The sequence below is a fragment of the Epinephelus lanceolatus genome, chromosome 17, assembly GCF_041903045.1.
Source record: "Epinephelus lanceolatus isolate andai-2023 chromosome 17, ASM4190304v1, whole genome shotgun sequence".
In the NCBI taxonomy this organism is placed as follows: Eukaryota; Metazoa; Chordata; class Actinopteri; order Perciformes; family Serranidae; genus Epinephelus; species Epinephelus lanceolatus.
The window spans coordinates 38,196,858-38,215,439 of record NC_135750.1 but is presented as its reverse complement, the minus strand read 5'-3'; the positions used below and the strand labels follow the sequence as shown (position 1 = coordinate 38,215,439).

General features: G+C 40.3%; 1 pseudogene; it reads right to left on the bottom strand.

Moving 5' to 3' along the window:
* Window positions 1-9,601: 9,601 nt before the first annotated feature.
* On the bottom strand, window positions 9,602-10,690 carry LOC144458440 (E3 SUMO-protein ligase ZBED1-like; annotated as a pseudogene).
* Between the last annotated feature and the right edge of the window lie 7,892 nt (window positions 10,691-18,582).

Sequence of the window (18,582 nt, the reverse complement as noted above, 5' to 3'; positions counted from 1 at the left end):
CCGAAAGCTTAGGCCGAACTGACAAACAGTCAGAGAGATGCGAGCCACAGACAGACACACAGGCGCTTCTTGCTTTATAGATAGATAACCAAAACAATTTAAGCCTATAGGTCTTTTGCGCAACAGCCATTCTGACAGCAGATACTTTCACATGTGAGCCAGACTGACATATGTGTAAATTTGGAAATACAGGCCGGGCATTTTATTTATTTATTTTATTTTATTTTTTATTTTATTTATTTATTTATTTTCTATTTAACACAATAATAACACTAAAAGAGCCAGGAGAAAACCAACATTTGGGGAAATTAGCTTGTCTAATAACTTTTGCAGAGTAAGCTACACTGACATAGTACCATCAGTGCATTTTGGCACTTTTAAGGAAGAAAGCAAGTCAACTAGCTGGTTCAATGTTAAATGAGCTAGCTAGCAAATTTAAAGGTTTTGAACAAGCTAATTTCCCAAAATGTTGGTATTTGCCTTTTAGGATCAAAATGACAACAGTAGCAGTGATGCATCCTTAATTATCACTGTTTCCAGATCAACATTCCCAGATAGCAAAAGATGTTAAATCAACATTGAGTTATGGTCAGGTTGATTTTTAGTTAAGGTTTAAAAATCAATGGTTGATCAACCTTCTAAAATTTTTATGTTGAAAATATATCATTGAATCCACACTGTATGATGGTTGAGATTGTAGATTGAAATGCCAACACTGAATCAATATTGCTTTACTAATGCTGTTTCAATCATAGACTGAACTAGGTGAGACCATATAATGAGAGGGTGGGGGGGTCTCATATATTTTAATTTAAGCACCTTTTGCTGTGGACGTACCTTTTTACTATGTTAAAGTCTTCTGAAAGTTTGTGTGTAATTTATAATGACAGAGACATCTAAAAGGTGCTTTTGAACAGTGACAGCAAGGAGTGGAACAGCCCAACACTCCAAACTTTAAACCTAGTGAAATGGTACATCCCAGGTAACGTTAAACAGCCGCCAAGAAGGAGCTGGGTTTGCCGTTCCGTTTGCCAAGAAGAAGAAGCAGCCATTTTCCTCCTCCTCCCCTTTGCCCATGCTCGGCTACTGCTCAAGTAAGTTGGGAATATTACTGATTTTATTGATTCTACGAATAATAACTGCCGCTTTTGTGCTTAACGGAGTTTATTAAATTTTTTAACGTTTTGTTTTAACGTTACCTGGCACATTTCGAGCATACAGCATCAGTTTAGCCACATCATTTTTAGCTAACAGTGCATTTTGGCTAACGATAACTTCCCAGATAGCACACATACATCTGGCCGACGTCGGCCTGAGGACGACACATCAGCCCTGAATTTATAACATCTGACAAGCGTCGGCCGCATGGGCGGATATCTTTAAATTTAATACTCTTTTGTCCCAGCTCATCAAACGTCTCTGTTACGTCGGCTTTGGGTCGGCCCAGTGCCGTAGAATGTCTGCCGTACGGAAGTCGCCGCAGAGGCGGGATTTCATCTCCGCGATGTTTGTTCGGAACTGAGCTCGCACACAGCATCTCATCACAGTTGGTTTCAGGTAAGCTAACTGGAATAAACTGGCAGAAAATAGCTTTGTTGTTTCTTCTGTGACCGTTAAAAGAGGTTCCTGGTGAGTGGCGAGGCACAACTGGGTGTATATAGCTTAGCACATGTCCCCACCAACTAACGTTATCTTTCGTTAGCTGTTAGCTAGTTTAGCAGTTTAGCTCATGTTATGCTAACAGGCTACAACTGTGGTGTTTTCATTTTATTTTCCCTAGTTGACGTTATCTGCTCATCTGGTTATCGTGAGCACTCGTTTTGGGTTAAAGTGGAAGTGCCCGGAGCTGCCACCCGTGGTCCCGCGGCCCCCCGGCCTGACCTCCGGGGCCCTGGACGTGTGCTCAAGCGTCTGGGAGAGGAGCGGAGAGGAGCACGGAGGTCAGGCGGGGCGGGCCGACACTGTGTATCCCAGAATGGGTGCTGAAGTGTCGGTGAGACCAGCAGAGAGGAGCGCGGAGGAAAGTTGATGTTGACACTTGTTGAACGTTAGTTTGCTAGCTCGCTGCTGCTGCTACTACTACTCAAATCCATGTTCACCCACACCTGTTCACACTGCGCGGACTTGGAACACAACAACGTGAAATTCCACACCGTGTCCGTACCGCGCCTGTGTGTATGGTTTGAGCGCGGAAAAGCGCTGCGCAAATATTCCGCAAATCCGTCCCACATTTCCGTATCGCAGCAGTGAGAATGAACCTTTATGCTTTCTAAGATAGCAGTGAGGACCGGTGAGGACGCCGTGTGCTAAGGTTACTGTAGGACAGTGTGTTTCAAACTTGGGGTCGGGACCCCACGTGGGGTCGCCTGGAATTCAAATGGGGTCCTCTGAAATTTGTAACAAGTGAAATAAATAAATGGAATAAATAGAATAAAATAAAATTATAATAAAAAACACACATAATTTAAAACAACTGTATACTGCATTTTCATACATGAAATAGCCTAAATGTGGTATAAAACTAACGGTTATTTTCAACATAATATTAAAAAAAACTATTACATGATTGAAAAATCAATTTTCGCATAAGATTGTCTGTGTTTTGAATGTCTTAAGTCTTTCTAACTGTCACTCAGTATTTTGATGTCAGTAGTGTGATTTAATTTATGGAGAAAAGTGAAAAAACAGCAGATGTTTTTGCTTTATTTTATGTTTATTCTATTTTCAGTTTATATTTGTTTTGTTTGTTCATTACTACTGTGACTACATGCTACTAAAATGCTGATGAAAAATCACATGAGGCCATAATGATATGTGTATAGCAAATTAAAACAGTAAAAAGCAATTCACTGGCACTGGACACTGATTTACATTGATTACATTACATTGATTTTGTCAGATAAATCTCTTTATTGCAACAATTATTTTTTGTGGTATTGCAACATAAAAAATTAACCCATTCTGTTTTTCTTTCAGCCTCCAATACAAGCCACTTCCAAGAGGAGCAGAAGTTACAGCCAAGTAAACAATTTGGATGTGTATATATATATATATATATATATATCCCAACAGATATAGCAGGATCCAGTTCGAGGCAATACACCCCCCACAGTCGCCCTCAACATCCACAAAATGGTATGTGATAGCACATACCATTTTGTGGATGGTATGTGATAGCACTCCTCACTAATAACCACAATTTATTAATTTAGAGCATGTAAAATAAAATTATTTGAACAAATTAGATTAGTCTTGTTTTTGTGTATCTGTTGGAACCTTTGTTTTTCCTACCTCCAGACATCTTAAGAGGGAACTAAAATATGTATAGAAATGTTTTTTGTGATCAAAGCTAAAGTGGGCTGAGGTGGGGATTATATGTGGGTGGCCATGGCAGACTTGAAGTTAAATAATGCCTTTCAGTGTGTGCAGTGATTAAGGTGCGTGGATGCTTGTTTTATACTAGGTGTTAAGCACACAGATGCAAGGTCAAAGTCAGTACACCAGGCAGCTTTTGAAAGGCAAGTCTATTTCAAATTGTGTAATTCCTTAGTAATTTGCAAGTTTTACTTTCTCTCTTACTAACAATTTTCTTTTTTTTTCTTTTTTTTTTTTAAAGATCTTTCCATCGAGAAGATGACCACAATGCTCGCTGAAGTAGTAGTGGTAGTAAAGGAAATGTCAAGAGATGTGCAGTTCATCAAAAGTGAACTGGCAGATGCCAGATTTACTCCAGGTGGTCACAGGGGACCAGAGCCAGGCACAACCCTTGAGATGACTCCCATTGACCTGCCGATCATGAATGAAGACAACTTCAATGAGGCAGAATCATCACTGAAGAATGAATCAGTTTGTCAAAGCATTATTATTTATTTGACAAACTGAACTGCAATATACTTAACACCTTACAATCTACTGCCTGTACAGTATCATAGGAAAAAAAACATAAACATAGGAAACAACTTCATATATCACAACCCAGTATGAGCGAAGGGTGGGAATCTCTGGGTACCTCACGATTCAATTCCTTCCTTACCTGCCTAGGGACTATGGGTGGAAATTAGCAAAGCTGTTATAACCTGGCATCTTTTCTTGTTCCTACAAGATTAATGTTTATTTGTGCATTGTTCCTGTTTTAAATAAATACATTTCTATTCTATTCTATTCTGATTGAGAGGGCCATGATTCGATGATAAAATGATTCTTGATGCAAAAATAAAAGGATTCCTGTGTGGGCAGCATCATGATGACAACCACTTCTCTCTCTCATCTCTAGATTGCTCGCTTGGCTTTGGTTGGGGGCACCTCATCAGACTCTATGATCAGACGGATGCTGTCACCTGCCTTGACCAACTCCCTGGCCTGTCATTTCAACTGGGCTGGCAAAGGAAACAAGCAGCCATTCAGTCGAACAGTGATGCAAGGCTGCATGTTTGGTATGTTTGCTCACCTGAAAATGGTTTACTGGCAGGAGGTCCGCGGGGTCTTGCAAAGTATTAAAAGTTGATAAATCAATTTTGGGGAAATTAAGACCCTTAAAGTATTAAAAAGTCTTATCACGACTTAAAGAGGTCTTAAATTTTGAAGGTATTTTTCTGAATTAGCTGTCTAAAGAGTTTGAGTCCTTAAAAACATTGTGAAAGTGCATGAATTTATTTGTTTTATTAAAAAACAACTATTATGTGTGCCAGAGCGCACTCGGGCAAAAATTCAGAGGCACAAACGACTTTTCAAAAGACCAGAGAGCACACAAAGTACACTCTGGCGCTCTCAGGGCATATCACGAATAAAAAAAAAAAAGTAAAATAAACTTTGCCTTTGATTTATTTTCCCAGCCTATTTGAATTCTGTTGTATAATAGTGGTCTATAGTCTTTATCACAAACTAAAACTGTTAAGTTAAAGGTGTCACTGATGTAAACGGTTACAGCTCAAAGTGGCGGTGAGGTATTGAAATTAACGTCAAGATTCCTGTGTATTCCCTGACTGGGTTAAGTTTAGGGAGGTGGTGTTTGTAGTTAATGACTATTCGCGGATTATGGATTTGTACAGCAGAGTTGCATATTTTCAAGTAAGAGGAAATTATAATATTAGACAAATACAAAGAAACACAAAATCCAACCTAAAGACACTACATTAATTATTACAGCTGCCAAAAATCTCAGACACTAAATCTGTCAATCATTTATTTTAATTTTATTTTTTATTCATTTATTTGAATAAAAACAAACTGTAAACATGCCAGAATTAGCCAAAAGGCTAGTTTTCGTCTATAGTACCTGGCCACATGTAAAGTTGGCATCCTAAAAATGAAAATAAAAGCACAGTTTATCACAATCATGTTCAGTAAATATGTTTATTCAGCACACTGATATAAATGTATTCATTTATTTATTTATATCTCATCTCTTTCAGCTGCTGCTCGACAGTTTGACCGCAAACTACCTAGACTTGAGCAATACCGTTAAAAAGTGGCTGCGTTGTGCTCCAGAGCGGGAGGGAGGCATCACAAGGACACAAAGAGAAAAATAGGGTACTGTAGTTTAAAGTTGTCATTTTGTGAAATATTTACGTAATGTTTGTGGAGATGACAGACCTGGTAGTTTAAAGCTAATGGACCTGGTACTTTAAAGCTGTCATTTTGTGAAATGTTTACTAACTTTTGCTGTCAGTGTGAAATGTTGACAGAAAGTTTGTGGGGATGACAGACCTGGTAGTTTAACATGCTGACAAAGATACTGGTAGCTTCAAGCTTTTGTGAAATGTTTCCAGAATGTGTTTTAGAATAAACGGGAACATTAAAAACCTGTTTTCAATCTTTTTTTTTTTTTATCTTTTTTTTTCAGTTATTTTTTCTTAATTAATTAATTACTTTTTTAACTTGAATAATTATTAATAAATAAATAAATAAATAAATATTCTAATGTTGAGGTGTGCTCGGATTATTTGAATTGCGGTAGCCTAATTGGTGATCAGCCTTACCAGCTTACACCATCCTGACCAGCTAAGACCAGCCTGACCAGCTAAGACCAGCCCGGCCAGTTAAGACCAGCCCGACCTGCTAGTCTGACCAGCCAAGACCAGCCTGACCAGCTAAGACCAGCCCGGCCAGCTAAGACCAGCCCGACCAGCCAAGACCAGCCTGACCAGCCAAGACCAGCTTGACCAGCCAAGACCAGCCTGACCAGCCAAGACCAGCCTAACCAGCTCATACCACCCTGACCAGCTAAGACCAGCTTGATCAGACCAGCCAAGACCAGCCAAGACCAGCTAGACCAGCCAAGACCAGTTAAGACCAGCTGACCAAAACCTAGCTAAAACCATCAAACCATCAAACCAGCTAAGACCAGCTTGACCAGCCTAAGCTGGTCTAAGCTGTTTTTTTCAGCAGGGTCAGTAACTACTCTAATTTTGTGTAGCTTAGTTCCTCAGTAACTACTCTTTCGTTCCTCATTAGTTCCTCATTCGTTTCTCATTCGTTCCTCATTCGTTCCTCATTAGGCCCGTTTCCACCGCAGGAACTTCGGGGTAATTTTACAGGGCCGGGGCTGTTGGTGCATGTCTCCACTGCAGGAACCACCCCTGAAGGACAGAGTTCCGGAACTTTTACAGGGGCTAAACAAGTCCCTGCCTCGGGGTAGGTACTCAGAACGGCCCCAAAAGACTCCTGGCTGGGGCTTGGGATTTACTTGGTGCTGATTGGATATACTCAAGGCGGGATGTGACGTCAACAGAAAGCAACAAAATAGCCGGCATTTTTAAAACTCAGCAGATGAGGGTTAGCTCGTTCATATAGCTTCCGCCGCCATGTAAAAAAAACTCACTAAATGGCTTGTGAAAAAAATATTTTTTCCAGCGGATATCTTAGTTACAACATGATTGAGCTAGCAAAGCAGTTTTGTGTTGCTATGTGTGGTATTTATTCAGTTTTGGGAAATCACGATGTCTAGAAAGCATCAGCTGACAGGGACAGCTAACAGCAGCAGCAAAGCTAACATCAGGACGTCATCTGTTAAAAGCCTCCCGTTGTCAGATACGACATGAAACTACTCCAGCTAGCTCAATCATGTTGTAACTAAGACATCTGCTGGAAAAAATATTTTTTTCACGTGCCATTTAGTGAGTTATTACAGACACCGCTAAGGGCTAATACGGCATACCTACATGGCCCCGGTAAATGGTCGTGCAATGATTACGTCATATCCAGAGCCCGTAACTTTACAGGAACCCCATTAGTTCCCCAGTAACTACTCTAATTTTGTGTAGCTTAGTTCCTCAGGAACTACTCATTCGTTCCTCATTAGTTTCTCATTAGTTCCTCATTCATTCCTCATTAGTTCCCCAGTAACTACTCTAATTTTGTGTACCTTATTGTAAAGTGTTACCGGACGCTGAATTTTTATCACTCCATCTTGTTTAGAATCATTCTACAGATCACTTAAAGTTAACATGAAAGTCAGTCAGATAAGCTGTCTAAAGCCCATTTGTGACGAGACGAGTTGTAACAGGCAACTACTTGCAATGCACCGTTGTGCAGCTTTCTAAAAGTCATCTCTATGTAACAACTCTCTGTACTTCCATTCTGATTTCCAGCTTTTCAGGCGTATTTGTGGCTGAATATAGTTTGTAGCGCCTTAAAATATGAATGAGAATAGTGACAGTGAGATACTGGCTACAGTTGCACCTGTAGTAGTGATGAACGGCGAAAACAGAAACAAAATGAGCATCATTTTAAAAATACACCACAATAATATATATAACCGGCACCAATTAATCAGTCACTGAGAATGTGTGTGGGCGGGCATAAGCACACATAGCAAGTAGGGCTGCAACGATTAGTCGACTAATCAATGACTAAACGACTATTAAAATAATCGGTGTCTATTTTAGTTGTCAACTAATTGGTTTGAGTCATTTTTCATAGAAAAGTACTATAAAAGTAACCCAAAATACTCTTATTGCAGCTTTTTATGTTCAAATATTGGCAGCTTTACACATTCTCCCAAGACGGTGAACTAAAACCCTTTGGCGTGAGTACAAAGCAAGACATTAGATGACATCATTTTGGGGTTTGGGAGAGACAGCTCGACATTTTTCAACATTTTAACACATTTTTCGATAAAACGATTAATTGACTAATCAAAGAAAAAATCGACAGATTAGTTGACAATGAAAATAATCGTTAGTTGCAGCCCTAATAGCGAGCAGCAGCAGCAACCCACTATCCGACACCAGCACACCGTGAGGATGGAAACAGAGGGCTCAGTGGGGACAGAGCACCTGCTGCAGCAAGTAAACACGCTGTCTGCAGTCATTTTGACTTGACCAGCGGACTTCACTACAAGCTGATTGGCTGGTGAATCAGGTGTGCTTTATGTTCTAAAAACCAGCCAGTGGCATTTTGACCAGCTGGGTTGCGGGTGACACCATCAGCTGGCTTGAGTTGAGCTCAGTCTGGCTAGTTCACACCTCTGCAACCTTTCTCTGCAGCGTTCTAAAACTGTTTGATCTCATCACTGATCTTTGGTCTGAACTGGGCTTAACAGGTCTATCCTAAACTAAAAAGACCCCATTTGTGTCAACACAAACAAGCCAGACTACAAGGAAAGAAGTGCATTATTAGCAGCAGCACATGTCTATACACTTATACAATACAGTGCTGAGGTTATGGTGGTTATAACCTGACAAAGAATATGCTTCCTGCTGTGGTATTCACAGATATTACAGGAGTGCACTTAGGGTCATGTGTGTTAAAAGGTTGTAATAAAGGTTTATTTAAGCCTGTACCAATTAACATCAGGATAATGAATGAAGTGGTTGGGAGTGTGTGTGTGTGTGTGTGTGTGTGTGTGTGTGTGTGTGTGTGTGTGTGTTTGAGTGGCTCAGCTGCTCATCAGGGATGGGTCTGGGTCCTCCCACCATAATGATAAAGTCTGCACACACACACACACACACACACACACATATTGAAGCTGTCAGGCAGTGATCAGTCCAAGCTGGTCCATACAAAAGCATCACATGTTCTGGACAATGAACTGCTGCATTTGCATAGAAACTGAGTGAAGAGGCTGACAGAGGACGGCTGGGACTGATCAATGAAGACAGCTATGGACACTGCACTCACTTTCTCTCTCTCTGTCTCTCTCCCCCTCTCTCTGTTTGTAATGCCTTGAGAAGCGCATATATATGTATATGTATATATATATATATATATATATATATATGTATATGTGTGTAATCGATTAATCTGTCAATTGTATTGATTATTAATCAGATAAAAAGTCAAAAAATACATTTCTGTCCTTTCTAGCATTTTATTCAAAAAACGTATTCATCTTCTTGTACATTGCTCTTTCAAACAACTTGCAAATTGAAACAAAGCAAATGTATATGTTACATCATGTCACATATATGTCTTTTTACAGTTTTTTCCTCTAAACAAAAACCTGTTAAAGTCTTCCATTTTAAAAGGAGCCAAATGATTTAAACAAACAAAAACATAAAATGAAAAACAATAAATTTTATAAAGTGCACTTGGCAGGTCTTTACATTTGTTTTCAAAACAAAAACCTGTGTAAGACTTCAGCTTAAAGTAGCTGAATGGTTTAAACAGCTGACCTTTCTAAGACCTGCTCAGGTGTTAGAGACTTCAGTTTTCTGAACCTCAGGTCCAGGGGGGAGGAAAGGATCACCGTGTTTGCTGCTGTGTCAGAGAAAGTAGTCTCCTTCTTCCATCGCTGTTGAAGCTGCTCTGTAGCAGTGACTTGGAAAGCCTGCACTGCCGCTGACTCGAAGACAGCACTGGGTGGACTTCATTAGCCCCTTCACAAGTGGAGGTACTACAGAGATTGTGGTGTATTTCTCCCCACTCAAAAAAAAACACTGTGGCACATTCAAAGGGTTTAAGAGCTGTGGAAAGCTCTTCAAGCAGGTTCCACTGGCTGGCTTTTAAGTAAAGGTACTGTTTGCCTCTCTGTGTAACAGTCGAGTCAGACAGCGTGGCAGTTACAGGCCACCTTTGCTCAAGCAGTCAGCTAATCATATAAAATGTGTTATTCCATCTAGTGCTTACATCCTGAACAAGCTTGTGCTGAGGTGTTCCCATTTGTTTTTGTTTTTGTCTCAGTTTGTTACAGGCTAGCTCACTTTTTCTAAAGTGTTCCACGAGACACCTTGCAGCCCCAACTACTTTTTCGATGCTTGAGTGCTTCAGATCACCAGCTGCAAGGTGGCCAGCACAACGGACTGAGGACCACTCATGCTTCTCCTCAAGTACTTTTGTTGCAGCCACAATATTGACTCCATTGTCATGCACAATAGAAATAATTTTGCTAAGGGGAATTTCAAAACCTGGCTACTACCTCCTCCAACCATTCTGCAATGTTGGATGTCGTATGTCTTTCCTCCAGTGGCATGGTTGTAAGACAGATTGACTTCATGTTCCAGTCATCTCCAATGTAATGGCATGTAATGCCAAGGTAGGCTTCCATGGCTTCACTTGTCCAAACATCAGTGGTGAAAGCAATTTCGCTCTGGGTGGCTTTTATGCCACTCTTCACTGCTTGGAATGTCTGCTTGTACTTCTTCTCCATCAGTTTGGTAAAATGGGCCCTCGAGGGAAGAGTGTAACTAGGGTTGAGGATGTGAATCATTTGTCTGAATCCTTCATCCTCCACCACTGACAGTGGCCTCATGTCAGTTACCAGCATATTCAGGATATCATCAGTTAGTGCTGCTTGCTGTGGTGTGCAGACCTTCTTCAAAGCAAAGTCACTAATGTTGGCTTGTTTCTTTCTGAAATGAGAGAAACCATATAATGAGTGTACATAGTAGCACTATTTACATGTAACTCAATACATACCTTGTTGATTTATTTATTTATTTAGAGGACAGTGCACATTAATGAACATTGCTGTAAATGTGCCGGTGTTAGCCAAAGGCTAATTTTCAACTGCAGTCCTCCGGCATGAGGTTAAAAAGACCTCAGGCCATTAAAAAACACAAAAACAGGGACACAAAAGTCATAATATGTAAAACAACAAATAGCAAACAACAACAGGAACACATACGTCATAATATGTAAAACAAATAACAAACAGATAGACAATAATTCACAATGAAAAACCAATATGTACAGTACAACAATAATTAATAATTGAATAACTGCTGTAAAGACAATGCCACCACAATAAAAAAAAATAAATTAAATAAATGGACATTGGGGTTGCAGCATGCACTGAGAATAAAATGGAAATTTAACTAATATATATTTGATCAGATATTGCTGAAATTTCTGTTGTGAAGAAATAAAGGATTCACTTTAGACTGCCTCTGAATAGTAGCATGAAATATTCCAGCAACTCCATAACATTAGTTATACTCAAGTGTCTCTCCAACCTAAATAGCTTTAAATAGCTTTAATAGTGGCCAGGCTAACGTACATTAATCCATTACGAAACGGACAGGAGATATTTCTATCCGTTACTTTTGTTTCGAAATTAGTAACTGTGCCTTCTCTCCATCATAACGGACACATTATCAGCCCTGAGTCGCAACAAAGGGATATTCAAACAAAATAACTGGGGTGCTGAACTCATTAATGGTTATTGTGCTCCAAAACAACACAACAAATGAAGTCGTCGCACTCTCGAAAAAGTTTATAACACTTAAATATTAATGCACAGCAGCTGCTGCTACGCTTCTTTTAACAAACAGATTACTCCTCGTGACAAAAGATTAAAAACAGACATACACGGACAGACACAATGGATCAATGTACCCGGGCTAGGGCTTTATAAAGTTACGTACCGTGAGTCCCTTTCACCCCTTTTCCTCCTCAGGTGCTCCCGCAGTAATGTTGTGCTACCGTGCCATGCGAGGTCAGCTCTGCACATGTTGCAGCTAACTGTCTTCTTTGAAGGGTTTAATATAAAGTGTTTCCACACTTTTGAATCATTAACCTCTGTTTCCGCACGTTTCTCCACTGAACTGCTTGCTGTAGTGCTTGCCTCCACCATTTCTCAAATGTTCCCTCCTGGCAAGAGAGACGGTGTTGTGTGAGCTGCACAAGGCACGACATTGGCTGGCTTACTGCCACCACCTGAGACAAATGCAGCACATCATAACATAGATCCAACGAATCGATGATTAAATTCGTTGCCAACTATTTTTATAATCAATTTTAATTGATTTAATCGATTAGTTGTTGCAGCCCTAGTATATATGTGTATGTATATATATATATATATATATATATATATCCACCACCCATTGGTAGCTTTGTCACCTTCTACCTATGCCAATCCTCAATGCCTATGTGCAGTTTCACATAGATTGACCATGTCAGTGAGTAGAAAAATGTGGGACAGACAGAATGACAGTTTCCGTGATTATGTACAGCATACCATACCTTGACTTAGTCACACCAAAAATTAGGAAAAAAAAAAAAAAAACATTGGGCCACAGGGGGAGCCACAGCGATCGGTCGCATTTAAGCCATTTTTAAACATTTTTCTGTTGTTATAGCACCACCCAGTTGCCAATTAGAGTTAAATTTCTCCAGTCACCTTGAGGCATCCTGTTCTACATATCTACCAAGTTTAGTAAAAACTGATATGGCAGTTAGGCCTAGATAAGAAATTCGCTATCTAGCACCCCCATTTGTTTGATCGGGTCATTAAGGGAGGGGTCACCTCAGATTCAAAGTTTACAATTTAAATCGGTTGTGACCCTACCATCTGAATGTCGCAGCAGAAATCAAGACTCATCAGACCAGGCAACGTTTTTCCAATCTTCTATTATCTGATTTTGGTGAGCCTGTGCGAATTGTGGCCTCAGTTTTCTGTTCTTAGCTGAAAGGAGTGGCACCCGGTGTGGACTTACGCTGCTGTAGCCCATCTGCCTCAAAGTTTGACGTGTTGTTTGTTCAGAGATGGTCATCTGCATACTTTGGTCGTAACAAGTGATTACTTTGAGTTACTGTTGCCTTTCTTATCATCTTGAACCAGTCTGGCCATTCTCCTCTGGCATCATTAAGGCATTTCTGCCCAGAGAGATGCTGCTCACTGGATATTTTCTCTTTTTTGGACCATCCTCTGTAAACCCTACAGATGGTTGTGCGTGAAAATCCCAGTAGATCAACAGTTTCTGAAATACTCAGACCAGCCCGTCTGGCAACAACAACCATGCTACACTCAAAGTCACTTAAATCACCTTTCTTCCCCATTCTGATGCTCAGTTTGAACTTCAGCAGGTTGTCTTGACCCTGTTTACATGCCTAAATGCACTGAGTTGCTGCCATGTGATTGACTTATCTGCTATTTGCGTTAACAAGCAGTTGAACAGGTGTACCTAATAAAGTGGCCGGTAAGAATATACGTGTGTGTGTGTGTGTGTGTGTGTGTGTGTGTGTGTGTGTGTGTGTGATCCATTACTCACTACAAACTGCCAGACTCAGGTAATAATTCTGACGCTTATTTTTACATTTAATATTTGAACACTTTTCCTACTGTGTCTACAGCTTATTTCTGTACTCCAGTTGTGTGTTGTGGAACATGTTTCATGTCACTGAGTGTCATTCTTGCTGCCACAGTAACCTATTTTCCACAGGGATATCACCATTTCATTTTTGCTCTAAATCTGATTATGTTGGATGTGATTGGCTTGTGCCTCTGTCACATGACCATGCTGGACTGGAAACCAAGAATTAAATGAGCCTGTTGATGACCAGATTGTGACACTGGTTATCCAAGATCATCAATTTATGGCTCAGTGGAGCCAGGTAGTTAAAAGAGAGCCAGGCTGAGCTGAACTGGTACTCATAATATTTTTTCTTGTGTCATGCCATGTAGTAATTACTGTTTCAAATGAAAACACTGGCAAAACCTATACTGAAGCAACATTTTAAATGTATTAAATGTATCCATAATTTGAAAAATTAAACATGAACAACTTCAGACATTATTGGATCAGGTTGAAGCCATGTGAGGAAGTCTTTTGTGATGCAGTCAGAAGGCCAGTGTGCTGCCTCAGGCTGGAGGCTGTTCTCTAATGAATAGAGAGCAGCTCCCAGCACTGTCGTCCATATGGGAGCAGCGGTCAAGGGTGGAGGGGAGCAGGATGGGGTTAATGAGGAGATAGTTGGTGGGAGGTTGGGTGACAGTGCATAAACATACACTCACCAAGTCACAATTGTCTACACACACCATTTTGTGTCCTGATGTGACTAAAAGTACTCCACAGCATTGGAGGCCTGCTGCATCCGATGGCTGATCCAGAGCCAAAGCTTCAACGCAGATATGGACAACTTACAGTGATTTTAACTGCATGCACAAGGGGGCGCAGGATTGAGTTACTGCTAATTCTAATACAGAATTGCTACTGCTGCTCTTCACATTTAAACACATCAACAGGCAGAACATGGGGTGGCTGTAACTGTGATGCAGTCACACTGACGTTAACGCTGATGTGTTGTATCTGCAGTAGGAAGAGTGTGATGTACTGGGTGTCCACTCTGGCGCTGTCACACAACAACAATGAGTAGTTCCTCCAAGTGTATATTATATATGTACAATACAACTGCAGGTCAGTGGCTATATCTGTCAGCATGGATATAATACCAGCACCACACATTCAAGGCCACATGCAAGCTAAATGACTTGCATGTGGCCTTTGACATGTGCTTTTCATGGTGGAACCAGAAATGTGCAGCTGAGGGTGCCAGTAATTTCCCTCAGGGTAAGATTGCTTGAGGCATGTCAGCTTATCATGAGAGGTTCAATACGCAAAAAAAAGATTAACAACCACTACTGATGTAAACAGGTAGAACAACGACTCTTTCACATTTTCGATGCAATCCATTCAAGCCTTGTTGATGCTCAGATACTGAAGCAACACTGATATTGTTTTGGCAGTTTTGTAACTTTTTGTTAAAGGTCCACTATGTAAGATTTAGTAGCATCTAGTTGTGAGAATTGCAGTTTGCAATCAGCTGAAACTTCTCCTGATTATAATTCCTCTCTCTTCATTATTCAGGAGGTTTTTTCTGGGAGACAAATTATCTGTAGAGGTCTCCGCCTCTTCAAAACAAACGGACCAGGTGATTAAAACTGGTTAAAACAAGGAATAAAGCAGTTTCATGTTACAAATCAATGTTTCTCCTGACGATGTCAGTGACAGCCACTATTTTAATTGTTTTTAATTATTCACAGAGGTCTCTTCCTCTCCTAAACAAATGGACCCAATTATTTAAATTGGTGAAAACACTGGATAAAGCAGTTTCATGTATATAAAAAAAACGAGTTTTTTCCTGATGCTTACATCACGGAGGGGCTTCTAACTATGGTGACCAATGCAATAAAATGTGAAAAGGCGGAGATCCCTATCTAGAACCAGTGTTTGGTTTGTCCATTCTGGGTCACTGTAGAAATATGGCGGTGCAACATGGTGATCTCCGTAGATAAGGACCTGCTTCCTATGTAGATATGAATGGCCCATTCTAAAGTGAAAGCACAACAATTCTTATTTTCAGATGATTATACATTAAAGCCCCCCTCCAGTCAGTTTTACTTCCTGTTTAACAGTTATTTTTCTTTCTTAAACAAAGAACAGGGGTGTGTCCAATAGTTGGACACAACGTTAATTCATAATCAAAGCTTCAGTTTTCAGTTTCAATAATGAAACTACAGCTACAGTAGTTTGGAAAACAGCAAAATGACACTTAGGTCTGCTGTTTGAAATGGAGTTACTGGACGTTTCAGAGGGCACCGTCCACCAGCATCAGCACCAATACCGTCCCTGGCAGCCCTTTGATTCTTTTGATTCTTTTTTTCTTTTTAAAAAAACTTAAATTAAAAGCCTAGTTCCAATTAAATGCCTAGTCCATTTTACTAGCCTAGTGTGGCTACACATTTTGACAATAAATGCCTGTCTCAATTAGATGCCTGGTCTGGTTGCCAAGAAGTACATTTTTTTAATACTAGATGTTCTTCAGATGTATAAAACTGTGTTGTTGGCTACCTCAAATTATGTGTCCATTCCGCGATTACCCTGCAAGTTATTCATATTCCTTTAGTCCTCAGATTAAAGGAATCAAAGGGGTTTTTCATAAAAAATAATCAAAGTTTGGAATATTGTTTTAACAGGATAAAGTGGTGCTGTGTCAGTATGCCCAGTACCGTAATCCTCGAGTGCCTGAAGCATGTGTGATTGAACCCAAATGCAGCAGTTAGTGACAGTTGGTGATGACCTTTATTTATACACAGAGTAAACAGGAACTTGACCTGAACTAGAGCTATTTTTGTCTTGTAAACTGAATGAGATTTGTTCTCCCAGCATTATTGTTTAGCAGTTTCCCAAAGTAGTGTTGATGACTTGTTTGGAGAGCCATTTATGTCTATGAAGGATGCCCACTCTCTCCTTTTTCCAAAATCTGGGTCCTTAAGCATTGCAACATTAAAGCACCATCTGGAGGACTGTTTATGGAGCAGCTTAATGTGGAGATGTAAAGAGACAGAAACATGATCAACTATAACAAGGAGGATGAGGTATTTGTTTCAGATGATCGTCTTACTGGTGAGAAAGAAGTCTATACAAGAGAACAGCCCCTTTTCCACAAACATTTCCAGGAACTTTTATCTCCAGGAATTTATGTACCTGGGTAAAATAAATCCTGGTAATCTGTGTGGTTTGCGTTTCCACCGCACCTCAAAGTTCCGGAAAGTTAATTCAAGTCAGGCTGATGGTGTAGATGATTCGGCGTGTGCCCTATATCTAGCTCCACCAGCTTATTGGTTAGTGGTGGTGGATGAGAGACTGTGGACGGAGCATATTGAATATCGCTGTCTATATGTTTACATGTTTATGCTTGCTGAACAAATGTATTGATAAAGTATTGGCTTCTTACTCACTAAGGTTTAATTTCACTTACAGTAACGAGTGTAGCTGCCATCAACACGAGTCATTTTCTTAAAGATTATTTTTATTGGCTTTTGGCCTTTATTGACAGGACAGAGGGTGAAATGGGGAGACAGAGAGAGAGAGTGGGGACTGACATGCAGCAAAGGGCCGTGAGCCGGATTCGAACCCACAGCTGCTGCAGCGAGGCAATGCCTCTGTACATGGGGCGCTGGCACTATCTACTACGCTACCGACGCCCCAACATGAGTCATTTTCGAGTTATCTTCACTTCGTTTCCACCGCGGCTGCTCGGCTGTTCACCATTTACCGTATCGTTTAAAAGTTTGCAGCCACACTGATACAGAAGTGCGGAACACTGCAATCAGCATTCTTCAGCAAACAGTCCCTTAATTTCCATTTTGTGTGGGCTGTAATAGCGTGTGATCCATGTCAGCTAATTTCTCCATTACTGTATGTGAAAACTGTGTTCCAGTTATTGTCTATGCGCTGAAATAATTACATATCTAAATACCTTAAGTCTAAGCCTTAGTAAGTTCACATATGTTCAAAGTAAACACCAGCAAACTTCAGAGCTAAGTAGCTGAAAGTTTGTGACTTTTTCCTTTAAATAAAACAGCATATTGGTATGTCTGTAAATTCTCTATTACAGCATTTATCAGTAGTAGCCTAAAGTTAAGATAGGAAAAATACAAATGTGTTGCCTTTCATGTCAATTTCAGTGGTGCTCCTAAATTTTTATTTTTAAGATTTTTTTGGGGCTTTTTAGCCTTTAATGTACAGGACAGGCAAGCGTGAAGGGGGGGGAGAGAGAGAGAGGGAGCGACATGCAGCAAAGGGCCAGAGGCCGGAGCCGAACCCGGGCTGCCGCGGCAACAGCCCTGCACACGGGGCGCACGCCCCACCACCAAGCCACCGGTGCCCCGGTGCTCCTAAATTTAGTGCTGTGCTGGTGTTCCTAAAATTTTCAGTAGGGAGCAGCACTGCTACTGGTGGAAAGTCTGGAGCGCTGAGTAACCAATATAGCATCCTCTGTGACAACTGAAAATAACATCAGTGGGGTAAATACACCACTCATCTAATTGTCAAGGACAAATCAAAACAAAACATGAGCAGAAATTAACCAACAGTAACATTTTGAATGGAGGACATGAAACAAAATGGCAATTCTGTCTGATAATCAGGCCAGCTTTAATATAGCTTCCAGTCACCAGTGGCAAAACTCAATGCACTGCTGATGAGCATCACCTGTCAGTGAGTCAAATAAGAAATAAGAACTACAATTTAACTATGATTTACATAATTTGTATTGACTGTAATGGAAGAGACCATTAGTTGCAAAAGTAGATCATGTTTATGTTATTTTCCTGACATTGCTTATTTCAAATCTTAACCCCCTGAAAATGGACATCCCGTGGTGGCTGCATTTTTTTAATGATTTTTAAAAACTTGTTCAAAATAAAAAAAAAAGGGGGTAGAACATTCATTCTTTTTGCAACAGAAAAGATTTCTGTCTTTCATGCCATCATGTTGTCTGTGTGCGACAACGTCATTACGTTATGCTACAAGCAGTCCAAAAGACTGAAAACACGTGGTGACACCAAACTATTGTCCTATCATAGAGGGAGATTATTGTTTGCATGATCCTGTTTAAAACTGATAGAAAATAAAA